We start from the raw sequence: 19,530 nt of genomic DNA on the forward strand, positions 1-19,530 counted from the left end.
AGCCTGAATTGATTAGGACAAGTGGTGTATCCCTGTATTTTTGACAGAAGAGTAGTTTAGAGAACTGTCAGTAGGTTCAAAGAAAAAACACAGTGAGGAGAAAACGGTCTAAGAGATTTATGAAGGAGGTTAAAAAATGAAAAGTTTATTATAAGATTTAATATCTCCTTTAAAATGTTAATGTGGGATAGAGTCTCCAAGGGACAATTATGTTATACTGTGCTTCTTGAGGTTACTTGACCACAAATTTTATTTTTTCCCAACATATCATTTTGTGGGGCTCTTGTTTAGTCAAACACATATGGGAAAGTGCTGGTATAGTGTGGCTCTTTATTTCTTTAGTAGAAGGAAGTAGGATCCAGAAGAGAGAATTGGCATTCCTAAGGTTACCCAGATGGTGAAAAGCTGTCTCAAAGCTGGAATCAAGTTCTCCATGTCTTTGTTCTTTCCATGATTCCATACTGGCTCCACCTGGTTATGCTTTCCTATGTGAAGACCACTATTAGAGTAAGTCCTAAGTATTATTTTTTTCATGACATGCTTTTTTGCAGTATACATTTAAAAAATAAATTCTATTTTTTAGAGTAGTTTTAGGTTTATAGCAAAATTGAGCAGATGGTACAATGCTATCCCATATGCCCCCTTCCCCTACACATGCATAGCCTACCCTGTTGTCACCTTTCCCCACCAGAGTCATACATTTGTTAAAATGGATGAACCTGTTAAACACATCATTATCACTCAAAGTATTGTTTACATTGGGATTTACTTTTGGTGTTGTACATTCTATGTGTTTTGATAAATATAAGGACATGTATCCATTTAGTATCATACAGTATTGTTTCCCTGCCCTAATAATCCCCTGTGCTTTTCTCATTCATCCTTCCTTCCCCCTAATCCTGACAGCCACTGGTTCTTTATAGTTTTCATAGTTCTGTCTTTTCCAAGATTGTCACATAGTTGGAATTCTGTGGTATGTAATTGTAGGGGAGGAAAAACTTAATTTTTTCCCTTCTGCCCTTCTAGGTTTTCTAGCTGGGACCTATAAATTAGACTGACAGAAGACAAATTAGCAAGAAAAAAACAGGAAGAATTTTATTAATACATATATTGTGCATTCAGATGGGAATACTCAGAGGTAAGTAATTCAAAAGGATGGTTAGAACTTGGGCTTATACAGCATCTTAAAAATATGTTTTTAGAGAAATGACTAGACAAGGGAATAATACTTTGAGTTTCTAGGGTAGCAAATTGTGGGCAGGCAAATGTATAGGGAAATAAATGGAAGATAAAGGCTAGTTTTAGCAAGGTTTATTATGTGGATTCCTTTGGTGCCATCTGTAGTTGTCTCCGATGATTACCTTCTGTCTTTTCTGGTAGGGAAGAGGTGGGGATGTCTTTGTAAATTGATGTCCTGTTTTTAATCACATACGAAAAGGGCAGAGAGCTTTTATGAATCTACTTCTGCTTAATCGTTTTTAGCTCAAAATAATCCTTAGGCCAAAGTGGCATATTTTGGATGGCATATTCTGCTACCTTCACAATTTTTTCAGACTGACTTCTTTTGCTTAGGACTATTCACTTAATGTTCTTTCGTGTCTTTTCATGGCTTGATAGCTCATCTCTTTTTAGCTCTGAATAATATTACATTCTCTGAATATACCACAATTTTTAAAATCTATTCAACCTGCCGAGGGACGTGTTGGTCGCTTTCAATAGATAGCATTTATGAATAAAGTTGCTACAAACATTTGCGTGCAGATTTTTGTGTAGAGGTAAGTTTTCAACTAATCTGAGTAAATGCCAAAGAGTATAATTGCTGGATTGTATGGGAAGAGTATGTTTAGTTTTGTGAGAAACTGCCAAACTGTCCTCCAAAGTGGCAGTGCCACTTTGTATTTCCACCAGTAAAGAATGAGAGTTCTTGTTCCACATCCTCATTAGCATTTGGCAGTGTTTAATAGATGGATTTATCTAATAGTTGTATAGTTCCTTATAATTTTCAAGGTTGCCTTTTTTCCTAATATGGTTTTAACATTTAAATAAAATAGAAGATTTTAAGGGAAAAAAAATCAACCTATTGTATTCACTTCTTCCTAATCCCCAGTCTTGTTAGCCAGAGGCAAATACTCAACTCTCACCTTTTTCTTTTCTTTTTGCCTCCATATTTTAAAGTAACACTGTACGGTCTTAATTTATTAATTCTATACATTATTTGTTCATTTCCTATTATGAGGGATGAAGATTTAGCACTTTAATACTAAACTTTTCCTCAGCCTAATTTCATTGCTCACTTTCTCTACTTGTGTTTATTTTTTGTACACTGTTTTTTGTTTATCCTGAAATTAATAATTGCATAACTTTTTTCATTTGCTTTGTTTTAGATGTACATTAAGTATATAAAAATATTTGTATAAATAGATTTATATAGATATGAATAAGATATAAACACAAATATACACGTGAATAAGCAGAAAGAAAAGGAGAGATAAAGAAGGGAAGGAAGGAGAGAGAAAGAGTGAGAACGTCTCAATATAATTTTACACACAGACAAGCTTATCAGATATTTTATCAGGACCTCTTTTTCTCTGGTGACTTTCCTTGAGCCTACAAATTTCTAGTCTCTCTCAGCCTGTTGCACAGTCATCTTCTGGGAATATTCTTTGTCACCCTTTTAGATTCATTTTATGGATACCTTGTTTCTTGGTTTATTTATTATTTTGATGAACATTTTCAACATGTCTAATATCTTAAATTTATACTCTTGTATTTGATTAATACTTAGGCTAAGTATAGACATCTAGGTAGAAGGCAATTTTCCCTCAGAATTTTAAAAACATTGCTTCCAGATTCCATTGTGTTTTTTGAGAAGTCTGAGTCATTCTAGTTTCTTTTTATGAACGACCCTTAATATGTTTTGTTCTTTCTGAAAACTTTTATAATCTTCTCTTTAACCTCAGTGTTCTGGAATTTCACAATAGTGTGCCTTGATTGTGGGTATTTTCTCATTTTCTTATCTGGTTCTTGGTAGCCTTTTCCAATATCTGGATTTATATTCTTTATGAGTGACAATATTCTCTCATTTTTTTGTGTGTGTATTTGTTTAATAGTGGTGAAAGAAGCATAACATAAAAATTACCATCTTAACCATTTTTAAAGTGTATTGCTCAGGCCTTCAACTGATTGGATGAGGCCCACTCACACTTTGGAGGGTAATCTGCCCACTCACACTTTGGAGGGTAATCTGCTTTACTCAAAGTCTACTGATTTAATTGTTAATCTTATCTAAAAAATACCCTCACAACAACATAGAAACTGATGTTTGATCAAATATCTGGGCACCATGCCTAGTTAAGTGGACATATAAAATTAATCATTACTGTCATATAAATAGAATGATACAGCATTTGTCCTTTTGTGACTTGCCTATTTTACTTAGCCTAATGTTATCAAGGTTCTTCCATGTTGGGACATGGAAGAATTTTCTTCCTTTTTAAGGCTCAGTAATATTCCATGGTATGTAAATACCACTTCTTGTTTATCTTCCATCTCTCTATGGACATTTGGTTTGCTTCCACCTGTTGGCTATTGAAAATAATGCTGCCATGAACCTGGATGTACAAATATCTCTCCAAGTGCTTTCAGTGCTTTGGATGTATATACCCAGAAGTGGTATTTCTGAATCACATGACTCTCACTTGTTTTTCATTTTGAAATCCTATTGATCTTAAAGTTCTTAGATTGATTCTCTAGTTTTCTTAGTTGTTTTTCTTCTCCTACATGACTTTCCTTTTTATTCTACTTTTTGGAAGTTTTCCTTTGTATGGTTTTCAACTCATTTCCCTTTCCAATTTTCTTCTCTTCCTCCCTTCCTTCCTCCCTTACTTCCTTGCCTCTCTCCCTCCCTCCCTCTTTCCCTTTCAACCCTCCCTCTCTTTACTTCTTGGACTTCAACTATATCTCTTATGTTGAACAAGTTTTGCTTTGGAGTTAAATTCTGGAGCAGTTTATTTTTGTCTTATTTTCTTTCTTTGCCCTTGAATGAAATTTAATGCCATAATTTTTCTCATATTTTCAGATAGCCAAAGGTGCCTTCCAGTTGTGTGTCATAGTTAAATACTTAATCTTGACTTAAAATTAAATCTTATTTTCTTAAAAAAAATCTTATTTTCTTCAGTTTAGGCTGCTAGGGATAGGAAGTATGAATCAGAAAAGGGAGTGTACAGCCTGCTTCTTTTCTCTTTATACATGACACTTTTACTCCTTCTGTCCCCTCATTCTGTCCCCTCATTCTAATCACAGTTACTCATCTCTGTCCCCTCCAGGGTAGGAATCCTGCAAATAGAAAGAAATAGAATCAGAAATCTGTCTATAAGGACTACAGAGCCACGATGTGTGGTTTCTTATATTAGTCATTATTCTCTAAACTAGTTAATACATTTTACAACCTCATTAACAGGAATAAAATGGTAGTATTTAATGCAGTCATAATACATCATTTCAGTTATGTTGAAGCATCTTCTGAGAGCCCTTCCATAATATCCTACTTGTTTCCAACAGGGTGACTTCATCCTCATCCCATACCCAGGCTATATTAGCATCCTCTGTTTGCTTGTCTGTTTCCATCTCAAACAATAAGCCCCTTGAGGGGCCTCATTATTTCTCCAGTGCCAGATTATGGTGTTATTCAATATATTTCTATCAAATTGAACAGACAGATTTTAAATGGTAAAATAACAAAGATTCAGCAAGAATCCCCCTAAATGAAGGCTGATGTCAGAAGAGAGGCTATTTCTTTATTTGGCATCTCCCATCCCTGATTATGACCTTTGGTCCTCTCCTTTCTCCTGCTTCAGTGAGTATAAGAGGGGGCTAACATTTTTTTCTCTTGTTAGCTCAGGGCCACTGCCATGCAGCAGGTGTTAGACAATAGTGCCAAGAACATTTTCCTCCTAATAAGGAAATTCTGGTTATAATGATCATGCTCAGATACCTAAAGGATTGCTGGAACCTGACCTCCAGATACCCAGGGAATTACCATATCGTGAAAAAAATCAGTCAGAAAAAAAAAAGATAATGAGATAGGCTTGTTTGTAAATATTTGGTTCACCTTTCTGAGAGACATATCTTTAAGCTATAAAAGTGTACAGTATGTTTTATGGGTTTTATCTTCCTTCCTAGCTCTATAAAATCAGAGTTTTATTGGTGTGAGCCCTCTGTGTGAAATAAATGACAGATAAGCAGATGATCATTTTATTTCATGGTTGAGACAAAATGTGCTGGGCTTTATTGCACCTAATCCCCCACTGGAAGAAGAGTTTTAAAGTGCATAGTAGTTAATTCTGTTTGGCAGATATGAGCTGTAAACATGTTTTCATCTGCTTTCTCTCCTTATTAAATTAGAAATTTTCAGTGATTATAGGTTTTTACTTCTCTTGTGGGGAACTTGGAAGTCATTTTTTGTATCTATTTTTCAGGTGCAATGGTGATGTCCCAGAGTGATCTAGGATATAATATTAATTAGTTTCAGCATATTACTGCCATTGGTATAGATGGTGTTTTTGGCTTAGAATCCAAAGATTAGCCATATTCATCATTGTGAAAGCAGTGATTCCTGATCACCCCAACCAGAAAAGTGCTCTTCCACATTGGCACTAATCTGTTACTCTTTGTCTGTGCTTAGTAAATAAAATTCCTTTTACCTGTAAGGCCTGTATAATGACATGGCTGACTCCCACCCTCTATCTTTTCTATTCCTGAAGGTAGCAATGCTTAATTTTGACTAGTATGGGGAAGAAAATTGGTTTTATTTTTCATACTAAGTCTAACAGGTTATTTTTGATTTTGTGGAGCATTAAGCTTAAAAATTGATGAGGCCACATCCAAACTCAATATGAAGCAGTGCTACACTTGGATAGAGATGCCTCCCCAGGTTCGGTTGTGGGATCCTGGTTATAGCTCATGTTATTAAATTGCATAAATGTTGGGGGAGAGAAGTTGGAGACCACCCCCAAATTCATGAATTGTAGGACAGAGGACGTTTCACAGGAGCATTGTGAATCCAAACAATACCCATTAGGCATGTAGTCTCCTCTCTCCCTTGTGAACTTCTCTAAGCTACTTTCCCAGTCAAAGCACTCACTCAGAGTGAATAAACATACAACCATGCAGGAGCACCTTATGTCAAAAATGCTCAAGAGAAGAAGAGGTTTACATTGAATGGATCTCTTATGGCAAGAGCCTCTACTCCATCCCAGACCACTGGGCAGTCCAGTGGACACAGGCTACCAAAACGTCTGGCCCTGGCTTTCAGGTTTTTGTGCCTGAAAGAGAGAAGGAGGGAAGGAAGGGAGAAAGAGACAGAGAGGCAGGGATGCTTTGCAAAAGCAGGAGGATTAAAGTTACAATCTCACTTGTGAGTTTTTTCTTTGTTTCAGTAGTTTTCATTTTGATGTTTTAGGGAAGCATGGGTCATTTATTGAGTATCTGTCTGATGGAGAAATCCAATACAGATTTGACCTGTCTTTTCTAGTTTCATAAACATTTGCTCATAGGCAGACAATTTAGTTTATGTGCTGGTTCATGATCCTACCTTTCATCATTTTATATTTCAGTGATTTTCCATTATCTTCCTGGTCTTTATGCTCATTCTGACCCCTTTCCTTAGAATGCCCTCTTTCCTCTGTCTGTTCTTCAAGCCATTCCTTCTGAGTCTTGGCAATCTGTTACACCTCTGTTAGCATGTGAAACCTTAGCTCAGACATTGCCTTATCCAAGATGTCTTCCTTTGTTCACCCTGTGGCACATGTTAGTTGCTTCCACATAAGCTCCCTTCTTTCCATTGATCAACATGCTGGTTAATTTTAGCATCAGGGTTGGCTGAGCTTCTTCCTGGACCCAGGGTTGAATCTTTATTGGTTTAAGCCAATGTAATAATAATTTTATTCCTCTTACCAGTGACTGTTTTATTTTTTTTAATTTTTTTAAATTTTTATTTCTTTATGATAGTCACACAGAGAGAGAGGGAGAGGCAGAGACACAGGCAGAGGGAGAAGCAGGCTCCATGCACCAGGAGCCCAATGTGGAATTCGATCCTGGGTCTCCAGGATCACGCCCTGGGCCAAAGGCAGGCGCTAAACCGCTGCGCTACCCAGGGATCCCCAGTGACTGTTTTAGAAATAAGTAATCCAATTCTGATTACCAACATAGGAAAGAAAGTCTGATTGTAGCTTCTGGGAAAGTATATTTCACTTTTATTTTTTTTTTTTTTTTTTTTTTTATTTTTATAAATTAATTTTTATTGGTGTTCAATTTACCAACATACAGAATAACACCCAGTGCTCATCCCGTCAAGTGTACCCCCCAGTGCCCGTCACCCATTCACCCCCACCCCCCACCCTCCTCCCCCTCCACCACCCCTAGTTCATTTCCCAGAGTTAGAAGTCTTTATGTTCTGTCTCCCTTTCTGATATTTCTCACACATTTCTTCTCCCTTCCCTTATATTCCCTTTCGCTATTATTCATATTCCCCAAATGAATGAGAACATACACCGTTTGTCCTTCTCCGGTTACTGTGGCCAAGTTCAAAAAGGGTGTTGCCTGAGTTCTCCTCTGGGATTTTGATGGAATCTTGTCTCACATTTAGATCTTTCATCTATTTTGAGTTTATCTTTGTGTATGGTGCAAGAGAGTGGTCCAGTTTCATTCTTCTGCATGTGGATGTCCAATTTTCCCAGCACCATTTATTGAAGAGACTGTCTTTCTTCCAGTGGATCGTCTTTCCTCCTTTATCGCATATTAGTTGAGCATAAAGTTCAGGGTCCACTTCTGGGTTCTCTGTTCTGTTCCATTGATCTATATGTCTGTTTTTGTGCCAGTACCACACTGTCTTGATGAACACAGCTTTGTAGTACAACCTGAAATCTGGCATTGCGATGCCCCCAGATATGGTTTTCTTTTTTTAAAATTCCCCTGGCTGTTTGGGGTCTTTTCTGATTCCACACAAATCTTAAAATAATTTGTTCTAAGTCTCTGAAGAAAGTCCATGGTATTTTGATAGGGATTGCATTATACGTGTAAATTGCCCTGGGTAACATTGACATTTTCACAATATTAATTCTGCCAATCCATGAGCATGGAATATTTTTCCATCTCTTTGTGTCTTCCTCAATTTCTTTCAGAAGTGTTCTGTAGTTTTTAGGGTATATTTTGAGAACCATTTGAATGGTAAATGGTTCTCCAACCTTTTATTTTCAGGTTGTAGGTGTCCTTCTGTCTAAAATGAGTCTCTTGTAGACAGCAAATAGATGGGTCCTGTTTTTTTATCCAGTCTGAAACTCTGCGCCTTTTGATGGGGTCATTAAGCCCATTCACGTTCAGAGTTACTTGAACTTCTTCTTAAAGGGGAGTTTTAAGAGTCCCCCTTAAAATTTCTTGCAGAGCTGGTTTGGAGGTCACATATTCTTTCAGTTCCTGCCTGTCTTGGAAGCTCTTTATCTCTCCTTCCATTTTGAATGAGAGCCTTGCTGGATAAAGTATTCTTGGTTGCATGTTCTTCTCATTTAGGACCCTGAATATATCCTGCCAGCCCTTTCTGGCCTGCCACGTCTCTGTGGAGAGGTCTGCTGTTACCCTAATATTCCTCCCCATGAAAGTCAGGGACTTCTTGTCTCTTGCTGCTTTAAGGATCTTCTCTTTATCTTTGGAATTTGCAAGCTTCACTATTAGATGTCGAGGTGTTGAACGGTTTTTATTGATTTTAGGGGGGGATCTCTCTATTTCCTGGATCTGAATGCCTGTTTCCCTTCCCAGATTGGGAAAGTTTTCAGCTAGGATTTGTTCAAATACATATTCTGGCCCTCTGGCCCTTTCGGCGCCCTCGGGAACCCCAATTAAACGTAGGTTTTTCTGCCTCAGGCTGTCGTTTATTTGCCTTAATCTGTCTTCATGGTCCTTCAATTGTTTATCTCTTTTTTCCTCAGTTTCCCTCTTTGCCATTAACTTGTCTTCTATGTCACTCACTCGTTCTTCCACCTCGTTAACCCTCGTCGTTAGGACTTCTAGTTTGGATTGCATCTCATTCAATTGATTTTTAATTTCTGCCTGATTGGATCTAAATTCTGCAGTCATGAAGTCTCGTGAGGCCTTAATGCTTTTTTCTAGAGCCACCAGTAGCTGTAGAATAGTGCTTCTGAATTGGCTTTCTGACATTGAAGTGTAATCCAGATTTTGTAACTCTGTGGGAGCGAGGGCTGTTTCTGATTCTTTCTTTTGAGGTGAGGTTTTCCTTCTAGTCATTTTGCTCAGTGCAGAGTGGCCAAAAACAAGTTGTATTGGAACACGGGGGAGTATCACTGGTCCGTCCAGCTGGTCTTCTGGGGGAGGGGCCTGTTGCGCTGATTTTCAGGTGTTAGCACTTGGGGGAGCTGCTCTGCCCCTGCCTGCTGCAGGGCTCAGCGGGGGTTGTTTACCCCGTGAGGTCTCAGGAGGAGCAGCCGCAGTTGCTATGGCAACTCTGGAAGCCTGGATTCAGCCTCCGCAGGAACTACGGGGCTCGGGGCTCTCGGTTCTCCGTCCGCAGGGCCTAGAGGCTCCGGGGCGGGGCCGCTGATCTGCTCAGCTCGGGGCAGGAGCGTCCTCGCTGTCCTGGGCCCTCCCGGCCTCTGCCTGTCCCGGGGGAGGCCGGATCCTGGGCTGTGTCCCGGCGCCCTGTGCTCCGGGGCCTGCGCTGGTGGATTCGCGCTCCCGCCCCGCAGCCCCCTCCGCGGAGCCGCCGCCCGAGCCCCTCCGAGCTGCTCCGGTCGGTCCCGCCGTGCGCGCTGCAGCCCTTAGGGAGCTCGGAGCACTCTCCTGTGCTCGCAGGTGTCAGTGTCCCCGGGAGCCTGAGGGCATCCCCGCTCTCCTGGGTCCTGCTCCACCTCCCTGCGAGCCCCTTTCCGCCCGCCCGGGAAGGTTGGTGCAGCTCCTGCTCCTCCGGGACGGGGCTCTCCTGTCCTGGGGACACTCGCCCCGGCCTCAGCCCGGCTCCTCGCGGGGCCCCTCCCCCTCGGAGGCCTTTTGTTCCTTTATCTCTTTTTCCCCGTCTTCCTACCTTGATAGAAGCGCGAACTCTTCTCCCTGTAGCGTTCCAGCTGGTCTCTCTTTAAATCTCAGGCCGAATTCGTAGATTTTCAGGATGATTTGAAGGTTATCTAGGTAATTTGGTGGGGACAGGTGATTTGGGGACCCTGCTCTTCCGCCATCTTGCCCCTCCCTCTATATTTCACTTTTAAAAAGGAAAGCATATCTCACTTTTAAGAAGGATGTATCCTACAGATGGGTCTTGTTTTAAGAGGTTGGCTAATGCATGTAAAGATGAGAAACAGATAATAAATTACTCCGCATAAAATAAAAAGGCAGGGGTTGTGAGGAGGTTGAAGGGTAGAGGAGAAGGAAGAGAACAAAGATGTGGTTGGTGACTGGTGGGACTAACACAGATATTTAAGGCAGTTTTGTAGTGAAAGACAGTGAAATGTTTTACCATATGATGTAAAGCCACCTTATAGCCCTTTCCAAGAATTCATTAAGTATTTTTCACCACCATGGTTGTGGGGAAGGGGTCAATCTCTTTTGGGAACAGCGAGTCCTGATTCAGAAGCCCAGGTGTGCCTGAGAAGAGGGACTGCTTCCAGGCAGGCAGTCTTCTAGGGCCTTAGTGGTATACCTTTCCTGCTTCTAAAGGGAAACTGAGGAAAAGGAAAGACAAACTGAGAGTGGTGCATATATATGTGTGTGTGTGTGTGTATGTGTATGTGTATGTATGTATTTTAAACGGAAATTATTCACTATAGTAGAGCCAAGGAGAGAGGAAGGTGAAGACAAAGTGTCAAGGGGCAATACAGTAGAAATTCCCAGAGCAAATCATTTCATATTTCATTGAGCTGCTCTAGGAAACCTGAGAATTTACTGTGAAGGAAGTTTCTGGTGTTGTTCCAAGACTTACAACTATTTCTGGGATCTTTAGTGATTTCATTGGCTTCTAATTTTCAGTTTTTTGTTTTCACCATGATTTCTAAGGACCTATTGTAGGGGCTCCTGGCTGGCTTGACTGATAGAGCATGAGACTCTTGATCTTGGTGTTATGAGTTAGACCCCATGTTGGATGTGGAGATTACTTATTTATTTATTTTTTTTTATAAATTAATTTTTATTGGTGTTCAATTTACCAACATACAGAATAACACCCAGTGCTCATCCCGTCAAGTGTACCCCTCAGTGCCCGTCACCCATTCACCCCCACCCCCCACCCTCCTCCCCCTCCACCACCCCTAGTTCATTTCCCAGAGTTAGAAGTCTTTATGTTCTGTCTCCCTTTCTGATATTTCTCACACATTTCTTCTACCTTCCCTTATATTCCCTTTCACTATTATTCATATTCCCCAAATGAATGAGAACATACACTGTTTGTCCTTCTCCGGTTACTGTGGCCAAGTTCAAAAAGGGTGTTGCCTGAGTTCTCCTCTGGGATTTTGATGGGATCTTGTCTCACATTTAGATCTTTCATCCATTTTGAGTTTATCTTTGTGTATGGTGCAAGAGAGTGGTCCAGTTTCATTCTTCTGCATGTGGATGTCCAATTTTCCCAGCACCATTTATTGAAGAGACTGTCTTTCTTCCAGTGGATCGTCTTTCCTCCTTTATCGAATATTAGTTGACCATAAAGTTCAGGGTCCACTTCTGGGTTCTCTATTCTGTTCCATTGATCTATGTGTCTGTTTTTGTGCCAGTACCACACTGTCTTGATGACCACAGCTTTGTAGTACAACCTGAAATCTGGCATTGTGATGCCCCCAGATATGGTTTTCTTTTTTTAAAATTCCCCTGGCTGTTTGGGGTCTTTTCTGATTCCACACAAATCTTAAAATAATTTGTTCTAAGTCTCTGAAGAAAGTCCATGGTATTTTGATAGGGATTGCATTATACGTGTAAATTGCCCTGGGTAACATTGACATTTTCACAATATTAATTCTGCCAATCCATGAGCATGGAATATTTTTCCATCTCTTTGTGTCTTCCTCAATTTCTTTCAGAAGTGTTCTGTAGTTTTTAGGGTATATTTTGAGAACCATTTGAATGGTAAATGGTTCTCCAACCTTTTATTTTCAGGTTGTAGGTGTCCTTCTGTCTAAAATGAGTCTCTTGTAGACAGCAAATAGATGGGTCCTGTTTTTTTATCCAGTCTGAAACTCTGCGCCTTTTGATGGGGTCATTAAGCCCATTCACGTTCAGAGTTACTATTGACAGATATGGGTTTAGTGTCATCATGATATCTATTTAGTCCTTGTTTTTGTGGATTGTTCCACTGAACTTCTTCTTAAAGGGGAGTTTTAAGAGTCCCCCTTAAAATTTCTTGCAGAGCTGGTTTGGAGGTCACATATTCTTTCAGTTCCTGCCTGTCTTGGAAGCTCTTTATCTCTCCTTCCATTTTGAATGAGAGCCTTGCTGGATAAAGTATTCTTGGTTGCATGTTCTTCTCATTTAGGACCCTGAATATATCCTGCCAGCCCTTTCTGGCCTGCCAGGTCTCTGTGGAGAGGTCTGCTGTTACCCTAATATTCCTCCCCATGAAAGTCAGGGACTTCTTGTCTCTTGCTGCTTTAAGGATCTTCTCTTTATCTTTGGAATTTGCAAGCTTCACTATTAGATGTCGAGGTGTTGAACGGTTTTTATTGATTTTAGGGGGGGGATCTCTCTATTTCCTGGATCTGAATGCCTGTTTCCCTTCCCAGATTGGGAAAGTTTTCAGCTAGGATTTGTTCAAATACATATTCTGGCCCTCTGGCCCTTTCGGCGCCCTCGGGAACCCCAATTAAACGTAGGTTTTTCTTCCTCAGACTGTCATTTATTTCCCTTAATCTGTCTTCATGGTCCCTTAATTGATTGTCTCTTTTTTCCTCAGTTTCCCTCTTTGCCATTAACTTGTCTTCTATGTCACTCACTCGTTCTTCCACCTCGTTAACCCTCGTCGTTAGGACTTTTAGTTTGGATTGCATCTCATTCAATTGATTTTTAATTTCTGCCTGATTGGATCTAAATTCTGCAGTCATGAAGTCTCGTGAGTCCTTAATGCTTTTTTCTAGAGCCACCAGTAGCTGTAGAATAGTGCTTCTGAATTGGCTTTCTGACATTGAAGTGTAATCCAGATTTTGTAACTCTGTGGGAGAGAGGGCTGTTTCTTTCTTTTGAGGTGAGGTTTTCCTTCTAGTCATTTTGCTCAGTGCAGAGTGGCCAAAAACAAGTTGTATTGGAACACGGGGGAGTATCACTGGTCCGTCCAGCTGGTCTTCTGGGGGAGGGGCCTGCTGTGCTGATTTTCAGGTGTTAGCACTTGGGGGAGCTGCTCTGCCCCTGCCTGCTGCAGGGCTCAGCGGGGGTTGTTTACCCCGTGGGGCCCCAGGAGGATCAGCTGCAGTTGCTATGGCAGCTCTGGAAGCCTGGAGTCAGCCCCCGCAGGAACTACGGGGCTCGGGGCTCTCGGCTCTCCGTCCGCAGGGCCTGGAGGTTACGGGGCGGGGCCGCTGATCTGCTCAGCTCCGGGCAGGAGCGTCCTTGCTGTCCTGGGCCCTCCCGGCCTCTGCCTGTCCCGGGGGAGGCCGGATCCTGGGCTGTGTCCCGGCGCCCTGTGCTCCGGGGCCTGCGCTGGTGGATTCGCGCTCCCGCCCCGCAGCCCCCTCCGCGGAGCCGCTGCCCGAGCCCCTCCGAGCTGCTCCGGCCCCGCCGTGCGCGCTGCAGCCCTTAGGGAGCTCGGAGCACTCTCCCGGGGCGCAGGTGTCTGTTAGTGTCCCCGGGAGCCCGAGGGCATCCCCGCCCTCCTGGGTCCTGCTCCAGCTCCCTGCGAGCCCCTTTCCGCCCGGGAAGGTTGGTGCAGCTCCTGCTCCTCCGGGACGGGGCTCTCCTGTCCTGGGGACACTCGCCCCAGCCTCAGCCCGGCTCCTCGCGGGGTCCCTCCCCCTCGGAGGCCTTTTGTTTCTTTATTTCTTTTTCCCCGTCTTCCTACCTTGATAGGAGCGCGGACTCTTCTCACTGTAGCATTCCAGCTGGTCTCTCTTTACATCTCAGGCCGAATTCATAAATTTTCAGGATGGTTTGAAGGTTATCTAGGTAATTTGGTGGGGACAGGTGATTTGCGGACCCTGCTCTTCCGCCGTCTTGCCCCTCCCCTCGGATGTGGAGATTACTTTAAAAAAAATCTTAATATATGCACACATACATACATACTTACCTGTACTTCAGCAAGAGGTGTCTGCCCCATAGCCCCTGGATGAGCCTTGCAGCTCCTTCAAGAAAGGAATACAGCAGCATGAAGACCAGTTCTGCATCTCTTAGGTAGCTCTCCTGCAGCCCCATTTAGTATCATTGGCTTCCATCTTATAGTTGAGAACTGGGTCCCTCAGCCAGCCCTGGCTTCAAGGGGGTATGAGAAAGTATGTATTTTAGCTGTCCAGCCTCTTTGGCAACAGAGGATACAGGAGAGTAAGGATTCACTGTCTAAAATTAGGAAAGTTCAACACAGAAGTTTGAAGCCTCAGAATTTAGAGAAACCAGACATAAAGGAGAGGGGTGTGGGAAAAAGCTGAAGAGGGGGCATTGTTGGAAATGCATATAGTGAGCACTCAAAGTGCCAAGGCTCCCCCCACCACCCGCACAAGGTAGTTTAGTCTCTGGAGACCTTGTATGGAACAGTGTGAAGACCACGTGAGGCCTGCATTCTGATTTGTGGCACACTCATTCCCTTCTTCTCACCCTGGAACTGGGTGGATGTATCCTGGAAAGGACATGAAGGATTCTTCCTTGGGGAAATTAAGAGTCCTTGAGGAAAGATTATAGACACTGACATTTGGATTTTAATCTCTCCATTGCTTCTACCACTGGACAAAAATCTACCTCGGGGCAAAAAAATCACTGCTCCAAACCTGGGAGTAAGGATAGTTGCCTTCTCTTACAGTGATGTCTCTGCTTTATGTGTTGAATACTGGGTGGGGCAGTAGCCTGGTCTGCTTGGGTTTGCCTTTTCTGACATGGAACTACAGCTCTTTGAGTGGGGGAGGGCAATGGGGACCCAGTATTCTTGGCCTGCTGTGTTTGGGTAGAGCATTTACCATGTGGGTGTGGGCTGGGTGGAGGAAGATAGCCCTCAACCCCTTAGCTGTACTTACCTAAAATTAAACCTCTGTCACAGGGAGCTTGGGGGCTGGGGGTTGGGGAGTAGGCAATGCTGGCAGCATGGCCTAGGAAGGAGCACAGATACTCTACCTTGACTGGGAACTGGGAAGACAGAGAGCCCTATATTTTTTGCCATATTCACCCAAAGTGGAACTTTTCCTCATCCTGAACTGGGGAATCAAGGAGGGAGTGTGACCAGGCAGCAAGAATACAATAGCATGGGATGCCTGGGTGGGCAGCTGCCTTTGGCTCAGGGCATGATCCTAGGGTCCCTGGGTTGAGTCCTGAGTTGGGCTCCCTGCAAGGAGCCTGCTTCTCCCTCTGCCTGTGTCTCTGCCTCTCTTTCTGTCTCTCATGAATAAATAAAATCTTAAAAAAAAAAAGTGTCTAAGAGCACCTGGCTCCAGTACTCTCAAACAGACCAGGTTCAGCCACTCACCACAGATAAAATCTGAAGACTGAGAGATGAGTGGTGGTGAGTCAGGAAAGGAATTTGTATCAGTGAGGCCAACACGGGGAAGGCCATGGACTAGTGTCTCAAAAGCTGTTTCAGAAGTACTAAAAATAATTCTAGGTTTCTACAAGGACAGTGTGGGACAAAGGTTGATGGGTACATGTGCTGGGCAGTAAAGGTCAGGTCTGTCATGGTCTTGGGGTCAATCATGCGAGGTCTTGCTGGTATCAGGGCAGTTGTTACTGCTTGAGGGAGTAGTTTCCAATCCTCTAGGTCTTTTACCTGAGTTAAGACATATGCTGGAAAGAAGAACGAAATCATTTAGAAAGTACAGTCTGAGGTCAAAATGGAGGTTAAGGTGACAACTGGGTCCTCTTTTAGGAGCAAGTCAGGGTTTAAGTGTCATAGATGCTTACTGTTCTTATGAGGATTTAGTCGATTTTTGAATAAATTTTTCTTAATTTGCTGTATGCCCTTTGGGCAATTTTAAGAGACTTTAAATAGCTATATTTTTGTAATTTTCATAAGTTATGTAGAAGTGGAATAGAGGCAGTTTATTTTTATGTAGGAGCCATAGAACTCTGAACCTGCAGTCCTCTGCCACCCTCCAGTCTTAAAAGTCATTGGGCAACTGGTGTAGATGAGTCAGAGTTCAGCTACTTACTTAATGGATCCAATTCCAATGTTTGGAGGGATATTTTCCCTCTACACCACCAAGCAATGCTCTGGACACCAACTGGGTGTCCTACAATTCAACTTAATTGTGACACTGATACAAGGCAGGCTGAGCTCCAGTGATATAGTTTTGGAATAGAGGTGAGGTTTGATGGGGTGTGGTCTGGAGCTGATAGCCAAGAAAAAATTCTTGAGACATTTTTGTTGCAAAATGGTGGTTTTATTAAAGCATGGGGACAGGACCTGTGGGCAGAAAGAGCTGCTACACAATGGTTGTGAGAGGTGACTGATTATATTTTGGAGTTGGGGATAAGGAAAAAGGGAGATTTTCAAAAGAATTTTTTTATGCTAAAGAGGACATATTAGACATTGGAAGTCTTGCCATTGTCAAGGTTGTTTTTCCCTCTAATAAAGCATTAACATTAAGATGTTTGGGAGTTTCCTTCTGGAGGTTAGGTTATTGATAAGAATGCTTTTTTCTTGTAAATCACTAAGACATTTTGTAAACTGAGGGAGACTCATGTCTACAGGACTATAATCTCTGTAAATTAACTATTTGTTTTTCCTTTTCCTTAGCTTTAGGGCAGCCAGGAGTACCTGAGGAATGTTACACATATTTCACCAGGGGTGGCAGAGTGGTTTGTGGGGTGTTAGCTTTGTCCTCAGCTTGCCTTCTGCTCCTTCATCACCAGAACCCAGGGGAGCATCTCACAGGACCAGCCAAGAGGGTCCTTGGCTTCATGCAGGTTAGAAATCAAACATGAGCCAGAGAAAGTAAAAACAGAGTTTTTCAAATAGCATAAATGACAAGTAGAGAATAGAGTATCTGGGAGACTTGGGAAAGGAGAATGAGTCTTGTCATTGCTTGGAGTTAGGGGTTTATAGTGCAGAAAGGTCTAGGGTAAAGTTCCTAGGAGTCCAGGGGTTTATTTTGCAGAAGGGTCTAGGGTACATGTTCCTAGGAATCCAGAATAGGGTCTAATCAAAGGTGTCAGGTGAACAAAAGGTGGTAAACCATAGATTGCTGAAAGTTGGGGTATTGATGCCAGTGAAGCAGGAGAGTTAGGTTCTTGTCTCATGGAGTTGAAGAATGAATCTTGTGGACAAAGGAGAGTGAGTAAAGTGAAAGAAGTTTATTAAGTGAGGATACAGAGAAAGCTCTCAGGAGTGAGAGGGGGTCCTGACAGGGATGCCATTGAGGGCTTTCTTGGCTGGCCTTTTGTGGAAAACCTGACTAGAGAGTTGATGGACTTGAGATTATTTGTGCCATCTTGACTGAATGACAGATGACTGTTTTGAGTCTCAGTGATTACTTGATAGCCGTCAAAAGAAGATATTCCCTAGTACTTTGGAACCAGAGGGGCAGACTTATTTCCTTATCTCTGTTTTTATTGCCTTATCTCTGTTGCATCTCAGTGTCCTTGGAATTTCTGGGAGCCTGACCTTGGGACCTCTTGGTGTCCTTGGGATTTATGGGAGCCCAGAGATTTGTGGGAGCCTGACTCTGGGCTTTTCCCTTACCTTTCCTTGCCTAGCCCCATTTGGTTTGAAGCTCATGTTCAGAATCTGGCTCTTCTTGGATGTTATTAGGTGTTTGGGGCCTAGGACAAAACTCAAATGAATACTTTTCTTGCCCCCCCCCCTTTTTTTTAAATCTTCTTGCGTCCCTCTTGAAGTGGGAACATAGCTTCTCTGGTTTATTCAGAGGCAAAAGACAGAACACGAGTAAATGAGGCCTAACAGCAAAAACAGCAGAGACGGAACCTTTCTAAAACGGAGTCCCTTCCACTCCCTTACTTCAACACTATATACTGGGAAGTGGTATTTGATTCAGGCCCACAAGATTGCCCTCCACTTCACAGGCCAAATCCTAAGCCTAGGGGATTACCTGTGCTTCTTACTGGCTGCCATCAGAGGTGCTCCTGACCCTCTTCCTTGGGTTGGATTCATTTGTTAGAATGGCTCACAGAACTCAAATATTTCAATAACTATATCAGACCATTCATTGTATAGAAGGATATATAGGAACATTTAGGTAGAAAAGATGCATAGGGCAAGGTACGGAGAAGGGCAAGGACCTACCATGCCCTCTCCAGGCGCATTACTCTCCCCAAATTGCCAATATTCACCAATCTGGAAGCTCTCTGAAGTTATTTCTTTTGAGTTTTTACGGAGGCTTCATTACATATTCATGATTGATCAAATCATTGGCCATGGTGATTGGTTTAACATCTGCCCTTTTCCCCTGCCTGGAGGTAGGTGGTGGGTGGGACTGAAAAATTCCAATTCTGTAATCACAGGATTAGCTCCCCTTGCCAGGAGTGCAGTAATCAGACTTTGGGGCTTTCCAAGTCACCTCATTAACATAAAAGACACCTGTACTCTTCTTATCACACAGGGAATTCCAAGGATTTGAAGGAGCTTGGTACCAGAAATAGGGATGAAGACCAAATATATATTTCTTATATGTATATATTTCTATTTCTTCTCTCACTCTTTTACTAGTTAACAATAACTTTGTCTTTGCTTACATAGTCCCCTCTCTTTATTCACAAAACTAAACAGGCCAAAAGTGGAGTCATTTGCTCCCAGGACAGCAAACCAAGACTTAATTGCAGTTTCAACCCCTCCAAGAGTGGAATTTTAAACCAATCAGTCTGGAATTTCCTGGTCTGCACTTGATAAGACCCCCTGCCAGAAGGTAACCTTGCCTGAAATAATCTTTTATTTTCTTTTGTTAATTACCTTCTTGTCCTGCTTGTTTCTATAAAATCATTCCATTTTGGACAACTTCTGGGAACTTCTTTTTACTTGCTAGTTGGGATGCTACCCGATTCATGAATTGTTGAATAAAGCTAATTAGGCCTTTAAATTTACTCAGTTGAATTTTGTTTTCTAACAGTCGCTAAGGAGAGTTCTGTCTTTGTCAGCCTAATTCCAGGCTTTTAAAATTACCTAGGATTGGAAAGACTGATGAGAAATGCAAGATGAGAAAAGACTTAAGTGGAGACACTAAGATCTGGGTGGGAGCAGAAGAATGAAGGTGTGGGGTAGGACACACCTAGGTAGTAGGAGTGGAGAAGAGAGGGGAATGGAGCATGAAAGATTTAGGGAGGAGGGGAAATGAGATTTAAGAAGTTTTGATCTAGAGTTATGGATGAATTTTCTATTATGTTCCCTGAGACGTACAAGAAGAGCTT

General features: G+C 42.2%; 1 long non-coding RNA gene across 1 annotated transcript; it reads left to right on the top strand.

Moving 5' to 3' along the window:
* The first annotated feature begins 371 nt into the window (after positions 1–371).
* LOC129511132 (uncharacterized) lies at positions 372–19,065 on the top strand. Its single transcript, XR_008664753.1, has 3 exons — positions 372–507; positions 1,027–1,138; positions 18,896–19,065. It is a non-coding gene; the product is annotated as an uncharacterized LOC129511132 (long non-coding RNA).
* The last annotated feature ends 465 nt before the right edge of the window (positions 19,066–19,530 follow it).

This window comes from Nyctereutes procyonoides, unplaced genomic scaffold (genome assembly GCF_905146905.1).
Source record: "Nyctereutes procyonoides isolate TBG_1078 unplaced genomic scaffold, NYPRO_anot_genome, whole genome shotgun sequence".
Lineage (NCBI taxonomy): Eukaryota > Metazoa > Chordata > Mammalia > Carnivora > Canidae > Nyctereutes > Nyctereutes procyonoides.